We start from the raw sequence: 18047 nt of genomic DNA, 5'->3' as shown, positions 1-18047 counted from the left end.
AAGAATCTAATTAAAATGTGAGGGGGAATTAAATGAATTAATTAACTGAACGTCTACCCATAAAGATTATTCAGCCACTCGAGCTTAAGTATTTAAATTTTTCTTTATACTTTCATGCATTGCAGGTCGTGTTGCGGTGCCAGCACAGGGTAAAGTTGACAATCTGTTGTCTTTAAAATCCAGCTCATTAAAGCAACGTCACGCTCATGATTTATCCTTAACTCCTGTCAGCACTGCTTTCCAATTTCTGCTTGAATTTCAGTGACCAGACAGCAGACAGTTCATGTCAGGCCCGGATTAAGAACTCAGGGGCCCCTGGGCACATTATCTTGTAAGGCCCCCTACCTGGCCGCACCCCTATAGTTGAATTTAAAAAATAAGAATAATATAATAATTTTTAAATAAAATGAATCTATAATTTGTTGCCCACATATTTAAATAAATGATATATAGTACATATGTATTTATAGTCTGCAAAGATTTAAATTATTTTTCAAAGCATTAAATAAAAATACTAATAAAACTACATATATATATATATATATATATATATATATATATATATATATATATATATATATATATATATATATATATATATATATATAATTTTTTTAAGGGTAATTTAGTGTATTGCTTTTACAAACTTATAAAGCATATTATTGCCATGGCATATAACGCACAATGCTTCTCCAATCCAGTTCTATGAATCTGAGTCTTTCATAATTCAAACACTGATTTACTGTCTCTCTCCTCCTCTCCCTGTATTTTCTCTACTCTTCTCGTGATGAAGACTTGATTATAAACCTAAAAGTATCCGAAATCACAGACACTATACCTCTTCTCTCCCCTCTCTCTCCTCTTCTGGGCTTTTCTCTCTCCCTCTCTCTCTCTCTTTCTCTCTCCCTTTCTGTCTGTCTCTCACACGATGAATCCAGTCCGCGCTGCGCTGCCGTTAGCCTCCTCCGCCTGGTTTAATGCTAGCTTCTCATCATTTAAAGTTACCATAACGTCTTCTTCTGTACCCTCATTCTCCTGATCACGGGTCTGTTTAAAGAAGGTGTGTATGGAAAATGCCTCAATAAAGATGCCTCCTCTCCTCTTTCTTTCGCGTTTGCTAAATCCACTTGTCCACTCATTTTTGATCTATGACAGATATAACGTTACACTACAGTCCGCTCAGTTTAGTGCGGGTTATTACAAAACTGACGTTTCCGCGCTTGACCAATTACAGCATTCTGTTTAGTTAAAGAAAGAAAGGCAATTTAAATATAATAATAATATTGATATGTGATCGCGATTTTTTTGCTCAGAGGAAATACAGTTGTCTGAGCAATAGAGTTTTTGAAGAGAGGGAGGCGCGGCAGGCGCCTTTAATAAGGCTAAACATTATTAAATACCCACGAGACACTTGTGACTTTATATCACATTTGCATTATTTTTTTAAAATGTTTCTTTCCTGTTAAAAATAAATATATTTCTAATCTGATATGTAATGGGGAGAAAAAAAAGTAGCACGAGTTCAACTGATGGATTCGAACCGATGTTATGATTAATCGCGTCAAAAGATGATGCCGTGTGCCTTACAAGGTGCGCCACTGCGGCTGTGTTATTTCGTCTCATCTTGCTCATCTTGTCTCTATCAATCAGGCATTGATGGGCGTAAACCCTGAATAGCTTAGTCCAACTAGATGCGCTATTTGCAATTAGCCTAAAAAGACTCTCCGAAATTGTCTTTTTTTCTCCCCCCTCGCAGGGGCCCCTAGTGCGCACGGGCCCCTGGGCCTGTGCCCATAAGGCCCATTGGTTAATCCGGCCCTGGTTCATGTCCTGCTTTTTACAGGACTTTAAAAAACGCATAGGTATCTACATCATAATAGTACAAAACGTTAGTTCATATTATATATGTGATCTTGTGTTGCACAGGTATATTTTGGCATCAGCCTAAACTACATTTTATGGGTAGGGGTCAAAATGATTGATTTTTTTTTATTTAACTTTATTTAACTCTAAAGGCGATATTTAGATCTTTTGAATAATTGGATTACAGATTTTCAAACAGTAGTACCTCAGATAAATATAGTTCTGTCCTATCAAAGTATACATCAATAGAAAACTTATTTATTCAGATTTATTCAGTTCTCGGACTATAAATCTTATGAGTTATGACTTATTTCCTTGTCCTGGGAATATAAAGTTTGAAAGTAGGAAAACTGTAGATCAGTCTTTCTCAACCATGTCCCTAAAGGACCACCAACTCTGCATGTTTTGGGTGTCTCCTTTTAACTAATTTCACTATTAATCATGCTTTAATTTGTCATAGTTAATTTATTGTTAAAAGATTCTAAACACCCTGTTTCTGCACTGAACAAAACTGCTGCAACTTAAAGTTATGACAACTGTGCACTAGTTTAAAGTTTCGAGCTTGTACACTGAGGCTAATATGCATGCACACTGGATTACTTATGGCAGAGGCTATTAAAGGGTTGTTCACATACTGTGTCTTTTGTGCACCCAAGTTCGTTATTTCCAATTTAGGCATGCGGCTTGCGAACATATTGGCAGCGAGACACATGGTGCAACATACTCATTCTGTCCAGGCTCACCTAGTTGAAAGAATGTTGCAAGTGCACCACGAGTCTTGTGACAAGAACAAACTGATCAGCTTTATACTTTGCATGGAATATACACATTTCTACTCTAAAGAGAGAAAAAAAAAAACTAATTTTACATTGTAGTTGATCGAAAGTGTCTTTCAGACATTTGTTCCTTTTTAAGGGGAAATACTTAACTTAGATTTACATTAGACAAATCATGTTTTAAATACTTAATAATTGTATTTATTAAATTATTGTTCTGACATTTGTTTTTAGTGTAAAATTATTACGTATGTTTAAATGTCAAAAACGTTTTTCATTTATTTTTAAGTTCAAAGAGAAGTGGACTTTGTTTGTTTGTTTGTTTTTAATTATTATTTTGTACTGTATTATTTTGTTACTGAGCAGCAATAAATAACACTTTAAAATATGAGGAGTTTTCATGTGAGTTTCTAAACTAGTAGTATTTTGAAATGAATGAATGCATTGTAATCGTGATAACCATAAAACCGAGATTATTCTTCAGACTATAATCGCACAACTGAAATCTATTATCGTTGCATCCCTAGTCACTGCTAATGAGCTGATGATCTGAATCAGGTGTGTTTGGTTAAGGAGACATGGGCTGTTTCTCAATTCCAAGAACGCAGAGAATGGATTTGTGTTTTTGTGAAGACCGGTCTTGCCAGGTCACCTTGGAAAAACAAAACACTGGAGACCGCGAGAACATAGAATGCGTCCTGTGAGAAATGAGATGCTGCGTTCTTCCTGATGGTCACATGACCTTCACCCATTTATAACTCAAAATTATTTAATCATTACAGCATTCATACAACAATTTATTGTTTTTTTTCCCATTTTCAATATATGTATAACATGAACAAAAACCTTACAAATATACTTTGCACAATACAAATAAAACATATTTGAATACAGATTTCAGCAAATAAACACCTTTAATGTGTTAATGTGAATGTGAATGTTTACTTTCACCAGCTCATTAAGGGAAACTCTTAAGATAAATAAATTATATCTCTGAACTTTAATAATAAATCTATATAAAATGCTGTGCTTCCCACCTCCTTTAACTCGTCGCAATGACTTCTGAGACATATCGAGCAAGTTTGTTGCTCAAGTCTGCGTTGGTGCGTCCTCGATATCAAGAACACATCTGGGAACATTCAAGCATCCTCCGTTCTTGCGGTCTTGAGTTTTGGAAATGAACTTTGGCTGTTGATGATGACATTTCACGAGAACCAGAGGAAGCAAGAGCGTTGAAGAATGCATATTGAGAAACAGCCATGGACAATGTTCATTGGTCTTCCAGGAGTGTGGTTGAGAAACACTGAACTAGATATTATGATTAAAACACACACACACACACATGCACAAAAACTTTGACCTATTAATCAATTTCAATCACTTTTGAATCACATTTTCAACAATTATAAAATTCTGAAGCCATCACCCTATTCTGGACATCTTTATACATATACATTATGTAAAGCTAATGTCTAAAAAGCATGACGGGGCACTTTTGGTTAAATCTAGTCAATGTTAGAAAAGGCCAGACCTTGAGTAATTATATATCTCTGCCTCCTGCTCCCCTCTGCTATACTGATTTAATGGAGGTTGTGTGTTCTGCTAATCTCCTAAAGCTTATGTCAGCCATATTCAGTAGACCAGGACAGAGCACATATGCTGCCACCTGTGCCCTCCTCACAGACGCCACTGCCCAGCCTGCTATTCTGTAGGGAAAATTCATTCACCCCTCTCGTGCATCCCACCCTGCGCCTCATGGTTGCGATGGAGCTGTTGTTCATTGGTTGCATCTGCTGTCCACCTGGATTTGTGCCTCTACGCCCCATCCCCTTTTCTTGCATCTCGGCCAGACCCCTGGGCATCCGCTCAATTGCAAACCCTGCCATGCAGATCTGCTGCCCTCAGTGCCTCCCGTCATCCGGCAGTCTGGCTGGGCATTAAAGGAATAGGTCACCCAAAAATGAAAGTTCTGTCACTGTTTACTCTGTCTTGTGTCTTTTGAAGTTGTTAAAGGTTTCACATTCTGTAGAGGTTGACCGCCTTGTTCATCAACTTCTAGAAGACAAGCTTACTATGCATACTATGTACTATATACATGCATACTATATTCTTGGACCGGTGGGTGATATTGCAAAAAAAAATGTCACAATATCATGTTACATGTCATTCGATATCGATAATTATTAAATATTTTTTAACAATACATTTACAAATATAGTTTTTTTATTTTAATTGACCAACTTTACTAAGGCAAATAATTTTAATAATCAAAAACAAAAATATTTAAATATATCATCTCTTTGTAATAAAATAAACAAGTGTTAAAGAGACTCTTAAACTTGATGAATAAAATGTTACAAAGTGTGTGCAATGGTAAAGGTCGATCATCACCTGTAAGGTGTCAAAAATAAAGATACTGTAAACCTCAAACTTTGCAAACAAAATCTGCAAGGCACCAGCCATCAATATTCAAATACATATTGCAACATTACAAATTGTGAACTTGAATAACTACATAACCCCCATGCTAAAAAGTCTTTTAGATAGGGTGCTAGTGGCTGGGGTGCACAAGAAAAGAAACCAAAAAGCCACTCCAGTGACATCCTTTTTTATTTACAGTCTCCTCACTTCTGCTAAATGGCAATCATTTTCGCATGTGTTGTTATTCTGACCTGAAGTGACAAGTGCGAACTCGTGCTTTGTGTCTTTTGTCTGAAGAAATTAGTCTGCCATTTTAACTGAAATGTGTAAATTCCATACAAAGTGTAATGCAGATTGGTTATTTTAAGCACTCAAGGCATTTGAAAAGGTTTTTCAACTGGGTGTACATGGAAAATGCGCGTGTGGTACGTGTGTGCCGATTACACACCATGTGCATGTCGCTCCCATGTGCGCGCCTCCATTGAAAATAACAAACTAAAACCCTAAACTTGCTTTTAAGGCAGGCCCTTAGCAGCCACATTTCAATAAAACAATAACGCTTCCTACCAAAACTACATACCAAACTTTTTTTATTAATATATCTATATCTATATCTATATCTATATCGATTTTATCGCCCAGCCCTACTATATACATACAGTCCACTGCAATTCCAGTTGCAATGAACAGAACATATTACAATTACACTGGCAGATTATTGGTTAATAAGGTCTTATTTATTGTGTGGTTGTTTGCAAAATGCGGGCAAGACCTCAAAACGAGATTTGTAAGCTCTAATACGTTTGGATATCTTCATCATATAAGCATTTCAATGTGTTAGGCTTTTTTGATTATGCTAACTTGCTTGGTATCTCTCCTGTTACAGAATCACACATACAGAGTGCGCTGGTACATTGTGAAAATGGCAATTAATAAAAAATTGGAAAAGTAAAAGTATTGAAGCTAGACTAATATTCATGCTTTGAAGTAGTTAACAAGATATATTATAGGAAAACATCAAATATACTTAAAAATGTTAAATTAAGGGTTGTTTTCAAATCCAGTCAACTTTCAGAATGGTAACAATTAGAAAAAAATCCTCCCAGTGTTATGATCTTTTTAAAGTTTAAATATCAAGAAAAAAACAAACAAACAATAATAGTAGTTTTAAAATTTCTGATAAAAATGTTTTAAGCTTTTTACAGCAAGTCATGTAAAGCAGGAATAAAGCTTCTCAATGACTTGTAGAAGCAAGCTAAACTAGTTTGTTTGCTTTAGGAAATGTATTGTATTAGCATCGTTAATTGGCTTTGTTATTGGGTTTAGTGTAGGTAATAGGATATTTTCAAATGCAACAGAGCATTAACATTTCAGTGCCACTCAACATGCATTTCATTTGCAAAGTGCATACTTTCCAAAGAACACATGACAACTAATGTAATTGAGAATAGGAAGATTCACATTCATCGGTTTTGGAATAAATGGTTTTACTGTAGTTCAATCACTACACATTTCACTTAGAAAGCTTTATGGAATATATGTTTTGCAGAAATGTTGGGTCACACTTTATTTTAATGGTCCAGTTGTTGAATATTATTTACATTGCATCTACATGCCAACTAATTCTCATTAGAATATAAGTAGACTGTTAGGTTGAGGTTGGGGTTAGGGTTAGTGTAAGTTGACATGTACTTGCAAAGTTTCTTATAGTCAGTTAAATGTCTGATAAAGGAGCATTATCAACAGAAATAAAGCAGACAGTCTACTAATACTCAAATGGACCATCAAAATAAAGTGTTACCAAATATTGTCACAGGGTTGGAAATTAGAACCTAATTTGTGGAACATATAAGATTATGTTTAAAATGTGTAAAGTCATGCAGGTTTGCATAAAAATTGACAGAATTTTCTTGATTGGTAGAGCTGTTCCTTTAAGAGAGCAGTGTCCTGTTTTTTTTTTTTTTTTTTTTCTTTTGTCGCCCACAGTCCAGCTGAAGGCTTGCCCTGTTTGGAAGCCTTCCTTCTGTTTCTGTTCACCCTTCGTGGCCAGTTATGATATTAGCTTGGCCCTTTGTACGGCTGATTTCTCACCGTGAGTCCATGGTGGTTGCTCAGTCTACCAAATAAATGGAACTGACCTCTCCTGCAGACTCTTTTGTGCTTCTAAAGTACAGACTGGCTTGCTCTCTATGGTATTTGTAGTTGTTTAAACACAGGGAATATTTTATTGGCTCGGCATGAAGGATATGAAACCATTGCATTGTGGTTTACTACCAGCCGCCGCATTAGCGCTGCACAGCCTTTGTAGCCTTTGTCGCCTTAATCCTTCAGAGAAGCCTCGGTTCTCCCTACGCGGGGTTTACGAGAGCAATTCCTCACCCACACGTAATGCTGTCACACACGGGCGCAACTGTTAGTCACACACCATGGCACATGTAATGAATCAGAAACTCGTTTATTCGTACCCTTTTTCACAATGCAACATTTCGTACACTTGGGTACATTAAAAGCACCTCAGCAGACTGATCAGATGGTAAAGCCTGTAACTGCGGCCATCCTGAGGTGTTGTTTAATTGGTCACCGCGGTTGTCCATCTGTGGTAGGCGGTGCCTTTAAAGAGATGAATAGTAAAGATGGGAGAGACACGAGCAGGGACAGGAGCTGCTGAGGGCACAACTGAGAGATGGGATGGAAAAAGAGAGGAAAAGGAGGATGGAGAGCGAGTGACAGAAGGACTGAGAGGGAGGCACGCTGATAGGGAAGGTACGGGGTGCCAAACGCCCCAGAGCACATGGGGCAAAATCTTTGTCCTCATACCTTCTTTATGCGATTACGCCATGAGTGAGCCTTTAATAAGCTAATTATGCATTAATTCTCTTTTTGGCAAAATAAAAAAGCCATGTAGCAAAACTATTGTCATTAAATACCCTCCTGAAATGTTCTTTTTTATGCCATAACATGTTTTTTAAAGGTCCAATGAAATAAAAAAATAATTAAATAAAATAGATGTTAGTTTCTGTCTGTTTTAGGGATATGTATATGTTGGTGTGCTCCAAAACTGTGACAAAATTTGTGTTTAGGAGATATAAAACCAACATAAACCTGTAAAGCTTGTCACTTCTGTCTAAATGGATCAACATTTTTTTTTCACATCACCCCATACTTTAGTTTCTCATGAAAGCATGACCCATCAAATGGTTTCTAGTATCTGACATGCCCTGCCCCATCAAGATGCTCTTGGCAGAGCTGTGTTAAAAACAAAACACTATTGGCTGCTTTTTCAAAAGGGTAGGGGCTACTCTTCTTCCCTCCTTTTCTTCATTTTTCAGTTGAGATTCAGTCAAACATTGAATAAAAATGCACATTCTAAAGCATTTCATGGGACCTTTAAGGTGTTGCTTGTTTTAATTCTTCCATTGTACTTTCTTATGTACCAGTAATCTATTAGTTTGTTAATTTCCCAGAAGTGTCAACACTGGCTTAGTTAAGTGAGAAAAAAATGTTTCTTTGAAGTGTCCTACTATACATGGCAAAAATGTTTTCTGTGAATGTTTTAAAACAATAGAAGCTAAATCAAATCAAGTTTATTTTTTATTGAGCTTTTACATCCTAGATTTTGTCAAAGCAGCTTAACATTAAAGAAAAAGAAATAATGATACAAAAACCATAACAATGTTTCAGAGGCAAGAGTACAAAAAAGAATACATCTTGGCAAAAAAACAACTGTGTTGATAAGTTCCATTTGGCCAATAATGCACATTTTTTTTTGGAAAACAGATTTCTGTAATCCAGTTTTTGGCATAAACATTTTTTTCCAGCTGTAAGAAAAGCTTTTTGCCAAACAGTGTCTCAGTGTTGACATACAGTATTAATGTAGTGTTTGAGGAAACTGCTCCAGCTTTCATATTTGTTTTGGAAATAAAGTAATTTTAGAAAAAAGTCCCCTAGAGATAAACAGTTAAGTTTTACCATTTCGGAAAGTTTTTGTGGTACCATGTCTGCAGCAGGCACAATCATATTACATAGTGCATGAAAATAGACTAGCTAGGCAGTGTTGGGCAGTAGCGTCACTACAAGTAGTTGCGCTACTAGCTTAACTACATTTTTCAGCAGCGTGATAGTAGCGTCAGTACTTTCTAAATCAAATAGTTTTTCAGTAAGCCAGTTGTGTCCACAAAAGTTATATTTTCAGATTGCGAATCAATAAATGACGGCACTGACATTCACGAAGCTGTGAGGCCGGTGTCTAGCCGATGAAAGTTAATTCATATGATGGTGAGAATGAAGATTTCTTCTTCCTGGTTTACGGTAATCAACAACAAACTTTTTGGTGCATTACTGTCACCTCTCGCACCCAGATAACATGCTATGTAATATTATTGTGCAATCGCATCATCATAATAATATCATCAGCAAAGCTTCTTGATTATTCTTTTTGAGCCAGGTGCTAATGGTGTAACCTGATTCAATAATTTATGCTAAGCTAAGCTAAAAGGGCTACAACCAGACTCAAAAAGATTGGCTTAATAGATGTAAAATTGAATTTATAACTCTAAACTAACTATGAAATATGGAAAAACAACAACAACATTTAGTATTTCCTTCCTAATTTACCTGAAGAGACATTTTCTTATGTGAAGGACACAGGATCTTTGTGCAGATACATTTCAAAGGATGTCATTTTAATGTACTCTAGAAAACCTCTTTTGTGTTCAAATGAGTAAATGTTAAAGATAATCCTGAATCAGCTATACTGTACTCTAATGACAATGTGTCATGTAAAAATAAGAGGTTAATTCAGTTATATTTTTTTACAGCTAGATCTATGTAGTTATATACGCTGATAATTTACCATAATAGTGTAATTACCTTACCTTCATCAATATGCCAATGATACGTCCACAATGCTTCCCATTTGCTTTTTATATTTGTTGGGTTTATTTCAAGAAAAGCAAAGGGTGTTCACTGCAAGGAATAAAAAAGAACTAGTGCAGGTTTATTGGGGTATTAAATCACATTAAGTCTCTTGTACTGTTCATTTTGTGTGTAAAACTGCAAACATGAGCAATAAATTGCTGAAAATATAGTTTTGTGTCTTTAAGTCCACACACACTCAGCAAATAATTTTTTGGATAAAAAAGGTAACAGGGGTATGTACTTTATATCCTGAATGAGGAACATCCATCTCAGACTCTTTAAAACAGCACAAAGTATAAGCCATTGTGCTAAGTTTCATATTTAGGAGTAAAGAGTTATTTGTTTTTGAAAAGTTTAAATTTAAACATAATTAATAATTCATACAAGTGAAATCATTAACTGCTGCAAAATGTATCCTGTTAACAAATAAAACAATAGTACATCACGACATCAATACATAAACAGTGAATTATGGAGGCACATACTCACACCTGCAATTTCTCCACAATGGACGTCCAGCGTTCTCCAGCCTCCGGTGCCTTGACCAGGGGTGGCCAACCCTCCTGGAGAGCCACCTTCCTGCAGATTTCAGTTGCTATCCATATCAAATACACCTGAACCAATTAATTAGGACCTGAACACCTCATGATAATTATAGGTAGGTGTGTTTGATATGGGTAGCAACTGAAATCTGGTGGCTCTCCAGGAACAGGGTTGGCCACCCCTGGCTTAGACTGTAGCTCTGCATAAGTAGTTTGTTCAGAGGAGAAATGGTCGTGCCTACTGAGCCTGGTTTCTCTCAAGTTTTTTTCCCTTCACTTTTGTCAATCGGTGAAATTTTGTTCCTCGCCTCTGTCACCACTGGCTTGCTTGGTTTGTGACTTGTGGAGCTGCACATCGATGGATTTGCTCTTCAGTGTTTGGACTTACAGCAGTGAAAATTAAACCACTCTGAACTAATCTGAACTTCAACTGAAAACTGGACTGGCACAGTTTCAGTTTACTAGAACGTCTATGTTAAGCTGCTTTGACATAGTCTAAACTGTAAAAGAGCTGTATAAATAAACATGAATTGAATTGAATTTTGTCACTTATAACTTTATGTACACTGGAAGCTTCTGTAGCTAAAACATATTCCTTGTGTATATAAAGCACACTTGGCAATAAAACTGATTCTAAATATCTTTATTCAGTCTTTATTCAGTTTTCTGAATTGATCTGTTGTTCTTTACTGACGAATATAAATAAAATATTTTAAAAACTGGAAATTTCAGACTTAAAACAAAAATATATTTACACTCTTAGGACAGCATTGTTGTTATGTGCATTAAGACTATGAATGAGTGTCTTGTTAGTAGGCCCACACGGAATCTGCGTATGCAGAATTTCACAGATTTGTAGCTCATCATTGGTTCTTTTTATTTACCTGAGTGAATGTGTGTAAATTTAAATTTATTCAGTTTTTGAATTAATTTCAGTATTATTATTGACTAATATGTAAATATTCATATGACTAATTTACAAAACAGTGTGTAAAGTATTATGTTCTGTCTTTTAGTAGATATGTTATATAAGAGACTGGTTTTGTTTACCAAATAAAGTGGATCTAATTGGATTTGCATTGTAAACATTAAATAAAAGTTGAAAGTTTATTATTTATTATTTTATATGCACTATTAAGTTTTTAGTTATGATTCTCCTAAAATCATTCCACATAAATCTGCAGATTTTTAACAAAATTCTCAGCAGAAATAGCAAAGAATGCCTGCAGATTCTGTCTGGCACTACTCATTAGGCATTGCTTTCTCATTGAAGTCCTATACTTGAAGATAGTTGGGAATGCCAAAATATGCTGAATTGATTTTTTTTATATTGTAATGAATAAATTATACAGTAGATCAGTGGGCCGGAATGACACAAGGTTAAGTACATGATGACTGTAATTTTATTTTTGGGTAAACAGACCAGATCAAAGCATGACGTTAGATGGATAGTGCATCTCTATTCTAATTTTAATAACATTTACTCACTGTTAAGGCAGTGCTTATGTGTTTTGTGAGGATTAGTGAGAATCACTTTCTTTTGGTGTCTATTCATTGTGCATTTCTGCTGATTCAAGCATTCGTACTATGGCAGGATGGTCCGTCCCATTTGCAGAGTTAGAGCTCAAGAAAAGAGACAGATTCCTGGAGGAAGTTATTTAGAAATAAATTGCACAAGCCTAGAAGTACTCACTTCTGTCCACTGCTGTTTAATTCTCTGTTTTTCCTCCTTCTTGAATGCATTGTCCCATTGTTCTACATCAATCTTTAGCTCCTTCCTCCTTTCCATCTCGCTTCCCTTCCTGCTGTTGTTGTGTCGTTCGTGTACGTGTGTTATTCTCCTTCCTCCCTGTTTCAGCCGGTTCTTTATCTATCTTTTTTTTGGTGCTTCAGAGCCCTATTTCAAGTGGGAACATCAGCAGTCTGATTCATTTCTGAATGGGCTTTGGAAGCCACGACAACAGCCATTATGGTAATGAGACGGCGACTTGATGTCACAGATGTATTATCAGTAATTATTTTCGTGCTATTTTTCTCCAGCGTGTTCAATTATAGCACTATGAAAAATTCTCGATTCATTTGATGAGATTTACAGATTAGCTCTTGCCTATTGATTTGTTGCTGGCCTTCTTATTGTCTCCTTGTTCTGGAAATCAAATTGCCAAACTTTTGCTTGATGTTTTGGGGAATAGAGGTATGGCTAATGAGCTCATTGCTGTAATCGGATTACAGGGCTCTCTTGTACCCCTAACATCCCATTAGATTTCCCCCCTTAATGATTGGCTGATTATCCCGATGATAAAGAGCTGGTAATGCAAAACTAATCCCAGCTATGAGAACAAACAGGGTCCAGACATTCAGTCAGACTCTCTTGACAGGCCTCTCTATGTTTTATTCACGTTTTGACACTGTTTGGAATGGTTATTTATAATAAAATTAACATAGACAGAGCCTCCGCCAAGTTTTGTGACTGTCAGTGCCTTGCTGCCTGAGTATACAGTTTATTCCTCTAGCTGTAAAATGTGTGAAATTCTTGGTGAGTTTTTCTTTTGATGTCTAAATAAAGTTTACTGCTAGGCTAGTGGAGCCTTGACACATTTTAGCAGAGTGTAAGATTCAAGTCATTAACACATGAAAACAAGCTAATTTTCAGGCAATGATCATGAAATATTTTGAATGATGCTACTTAATCTTTGCCTTATTAGGATAAAATAGTCCTTTATGTCTATGATTAGCTTGATTTGGAGATGACTGTGTTGTTTGTAAACTATTGTGTTCAACCATGTCTCTGAATACAACTGGTCTGTTTGTCATTAGTTAACTGCACTGTAAAAAATAAAATAAAAAATAAAAACCCTTACTTTTTTTAGTAGTTTTAGTTAACGTAAAATAACAGCTGTTAAATGACTGACATTTACCATAAAATAACAAACTTTAAACCACAGAAAATCCCTTAAATTTAAATTTCCGGTAAATTTCTGTATTTATCGTTTGTTATTTTACGGTAAATGTCTGTAATTTAACGATCATTATTTTACGTTTTATTTTCGACACCCTAGCTTTTTATAACAGATTTATTTATTTTTCTTTTGTTTTACAGTGTAACGGATACTGTAGCTCCACCCCAAATTCATCTAATTGGTTGAGCCAGTGTTGCTGTTGACTCTCCAGAAACACTGGTTAGGTGTGAGATTCTCATTCATAGTTATTTTGTGATATAGCTAATAGCAAAGATGATTGTTTACTCATGCTTTGCTGTTGTTTGAACTGAGGTGCCTACACAGTCTCACAGCAATTTTATTTAACTTTTTGATTTATTGGCTAATTCGTATGCATTTGTACAATCTTATTTTACATTTTAGTACTATTTGCTCATCCCCCGATGACACCTCTAGCCTGCGGCGCATAGACTGCAGCTATGCACAAGAAGTTTGGCCAGAGGAGAATTGGTCATGCCCAACTGAGCCTGGTTTTTCTCGAGGTTTTTTCCTTCATTTTTGTCAATTGGTGAAGTCTGTTCCTTGCCACTGGCTTGCTTGGTTTGGGAGCTGTTCATCAGTGGATTTGCCCTTCAGTGGTTGGACTTTCAGCAGTAAAAATTAAAAACTCTAAAAACTGGACTGGCACAGTTTCAATTGACTAGAACTTCTATGTTAAGCTATAAGAAATAAAGAAGAATAGTCAATTGGTTTAGGGGTGGGCTTGAGTTCACGCCTACTTAATTCCATACAAATTAGACACTTTCTTGTCGAAATGTAAAATATTTATGTTTATTCAAAAGATCTGGCTGGAGGCGCCTTTACAACATTCTTTAATACATTCTTAAATGTTACAAAACCCCTATTCTTTCAATGTTCTTTTAAAATGGACATAATTTAAAAGATGAGGTATTGTTTTGTATCATAAGCAACAAAAGACTATGCTCCTTACAACTATCAGATGGGACACATGCTACATAATGCCTTTAATGAAGTTTTATTTAAGAATCAACTGAAACTGTATCGACTGATCTTGAGATTTAAGATTTACTATTGATTGACTATATATACAGTTAAGTTGAGGTTTCAAATTAACTTAGCTTAAGCAGTGGTTTAAACAACAATTCTTATGCTACACACATACATATTGAATAAACAGACTTTTTGAAAAAAACGTGCACCCCTACACTGTCTTTACTAAAAGTCAAAAGAAAAAAGTGTGCAGTCATAGTACAAGATAATATTTGTGATTTTTCTCAGGTGGCAAAGTGGGTTTACTGTACTTTATATCATTTTTATCTGAATGTTTTAAGAATGTGTCATGTAAGCCTGGGAAGATTTTAAACAGTTCATTCATAAATCCCTTGTTTAGATTCATAGAGATGAAACAAATCTTAATTTCATGCTGTTGATGTACTGATAAGAATTTCGGCTCATGAAACTCTAAGAGATAAAAGAAAGTCATAAAACATGTCTGTATATACTTTCAGCCATCGTCTTAATGTTTCCATTGAAGTGAGCAGAATCTCAATTAAAGGATGCTTTTGAAACGAAACATACACAAATTCATGTGAACCTTCTGCTTTATTTTAAAACCCATGCTGACCTGATTTACTTGAGGTTGAAATTGAATAAAATATATTAGATGGAAAATGGATATTAGAATATATCTATCATCAGTGGTTGAACTCATTTACTACCAAATGCAGGATATTCATTCCTTTTCCTTTGGCTTAGTTCCTTTATTCATCAGGGGTCGCCACAGCGGGATGTACCGCCAACTTATCCAGCATATGTTTTACACAGCGGATGCTTTTCCAGGTTCAACCCAGTACTGGGAAACATCCATACACATATTCACATTACGGCTAATTTTAGTTTCAAGAGTTCACACTTAGCTGATGATTTACAAAGCTTATTTGGCATGCTGTCCCGGGAGAGAGCCCCGAGCTCAAGGGCTCCTCGAGCCCGGGGCTTCCTCCCGTTGGCAGAGCAAGAAGGGAGCCTGAGCTCGGTGGATCTCAGAACTCCCCTGCCGCTGTAGCTAAGGGAACGTAAGGAATTAGACCAGCTTGATTGTTAAGTATGTTGAATGTCTTTGGATGGTGGGAGGAAACCGGAGAGCCCGGGGAAAACCCACGCGGACACGGGAAGGACATACAAACTCCCCACAGAAACACTCACCGGTCCTATCGAACTAGGACCGGCAGTATTCTTGCTGTGTGGTTCACAGTGCTAACCACTGGACCGCCGTGCCGCCCAATTACAGGTAAAGGAGGAGAATAGGGGAGGAGGGGGGTTTCTTCCAAACGAAGATAAAGTGAACTGGAAACTTAGACTATTTATGGTGCCTTAGGGCTCATATGATTGGAAGATTAGTGATTAGCAAATGCGAGACTGGACGTGATAAATCATAAGCACGTGATCCTCTCGAAATTAGTTTATGAATAAACTTCACTTCAAGAGTTCACACTTAGCTGATGATTTACAAAGCTTATTTGGCATGCTGTCCCGGGAGAGAGCCCCGAGCTCAAGGGCTCCTCGAGCCCGGGGCTTCCTCCCGTTGGCAGAGCAAGAAGGGAGCCTGAGCTCGGTGGATCTCAGAACTCCCCAAAATGCAGAATTAATCGCTCGGGACAGCAGCCGCGTATTCGAAGAAAAAACCCCCCAAAAGGCAGGAAATTTAGAGCTATATCCGGCTGCTGGATATAATAGAAGAAAAGAGGTTAAATGCATGGGCATTAATTAGATAGGATTAATAAGGGTGAAAAGAGGATTCTAATAACTCTTGCTGGAGTTAGAGTTTGAAGGAACCCCTGCGGGGGTCATGGTTTTCGGGGTTAAGAAGAAGGGGAAAATAGGTGGTTTGAAGCAGTGAAAGAGAACTTTGAGTGAATCTTGTGGGAGTTGGAGCTCTAAGTGACCCCTGTGGGGGCCAGAGTAGAGTGAAGGTATGGAGCAGAGAGTGGAGGAGAGTAGCTCTTACGAAAGATGGAGCTTTGTGAGAGTTTGAGTTTAGAGCGGCCTCTGCGGAGGTTAGAGCTTGAGGGTAGGGTGTAGATAGGAGTGACCTCTGCGGAGGTTAGAGCTTGAGGGTAGGGAGTAGATAGGAGCGACCTCTGCGGAGGTTTGAGCTTGAAGGTAGGGTGTAGATAGGAGTGACCTCTGCGGAGGTTTGAGCTTGAGGATAGGGTGTAGATAGGAGTGACCTCTGCGGAGGTTAGAGCTTGAGGGTAGGGAGTAGATAGGAGCGACCTCTGCGGAGGTTTGAGCTTGAAAGTAGGGTGTAGATAGGAGTGACCTCTGCGGAGGTTAGAGCTTGAGGATAGGGTGTAGATAGGAGTGACCTCTGCGGAGGTTAGAGCTTGAGGGTAGGGAGTAGATAGGAGCGACCTCTGCGGAGGTTTGAGCTTGAAGGTAGGGTGTAGATAGGAGTGACCTCTGCGGAGGTTTGAGCTTGAGGGTAGGGTGTAGATAGGAGCGACCTCTGCGGAGGTTTGAGCTTGAAGGTAGGGTGTAGATAGGAGTGACCTCTGCGGAGGTTTGAGCTTGAGGGTAGGGTGTAGATAGGAGCGACCTCTGCGGAGGTTTGAGCTTGAGGGTAGAGTGTAGATAGGAGTGACCTCTGCGGAGGTTTGAGCTTGAGGGTAGAGTGTAGCTAGGAGCGACCTCTGCGGAGGTTTGAGCTTGAAGGTAGGGTGTAGATAGGTGTGACCTCTGCGGAGGTTTGAGCTTGAGGGTAGGGTGTAGATAGGAGTGACCTCTGCGGAGGTTTGAGCTTGAGGGTAGAGTGTAGCTGGGAGGAGCAATGAGTGGAAGAGAGTAACTCTTGTGAGAGTTGGAGCTTGAAGCGACCTCTGTGGAGGTCAGAGCTTGGGGGTAGAGTGTAGATAGGGGGAGATAGGTAGCAGTGAGTGGAAGAGAGTAACTCTTGTGAGAGTTGGAGCTCTGAGCGACCTTTGTGGAGGTCAGAGCTTGAGGGTAGATTGCGGATAGGAGGAGATAGATATCAGTGAGTGGGAAAGAGGATTTGGATAACTCTTGCGAGAGATTGGGGCTCGGAGCGACCCCTGTGGGGGTCAGAGCTAGAGGGTGAGTCATAAGGAGAAGAGAGGTAGTTGAAGTAGAGTGAAGAAGTTTTAGCTTGAGCGGACCCCTGCGGGGTTTGGAGCTTGGAGAAAGAGTCTAGGCGGAAAAAGAATAGGTAACATCGTGAAGAAGAAAGGACTGTGGCCGCTATGGCCGAATCCTGCGAGAGTTGGAGCTCAAGGGGGCCCCTTCGGGTGTCTGAAGAGTCTAGACAGTAGAAACAAGATCATTAGAGGTAGAGTGTAAAATAGATTAGTTGGGAGTGGAGTGTAGAGAAGAAAGGAACGAGAGGCTGAAAAGTAGGGTTATAAGGATAAAAGATTTGGAAAAGTTGGAAGAAGGGAACAAGCACAAATATAATACGTATGTACAAACGCAGTAAATGCGCAAAGAACATGTGGATACAAACGTCTGCATCTGTAAATAGCTATTGGTGATTGCAGAAGATGCTAACTGCAATG

At 37.8% G+C, this 18047-nt stretch overlaps 1 protein-coding gene and 1 long non-coding RNA gene across 2 annotated transcripts in view; both read left to right on the top strand.

The window, feature by feature from the left end:
* The window catches only part of igsf3 (immunoglobulin superfamily, member 3), a 279332-nt gene that overhangs the window by 88303 nt on the left and 172982 nt on the right, over positions 1-18047 (top strand).
* The window catches only part of LOC147842335 (uncharacterized), a 9957-nt gene continuing 5529 nt past the window's right edge, over positions 13620-18047 (top strand). The window contains exons 1-2 of the long non-coding RNA XR_015499344.1: positions 13620-13703; positions 13882-15383. This is a non-coding gene — a long non-coding RNA (uncharacterized LOC147842335). The remainder of the gene's footprint in view (positions 13704-13881; positions 15384-18047) is intronic.

Source organism: Danio rerio, chromosome 9, assembly GCF_052040795.2.
Source record: "Danio rerio strain M-AB ecotype USA chromosome 9, GRCz13ab, whole genome shotgun sequence".
In the NCBI taxonomy this organism is placed as follows: Eukaryota; Metazoa; Chordata; class Actinopteri; order Cypriniformes; family Danionidae; genus Danio; species Danio rerio.
The sequence above is the reverse complement of the archived record's forward strand: the minus strand, read 5'-3'. Positions and strand labels throughout refer to the sequence as shown.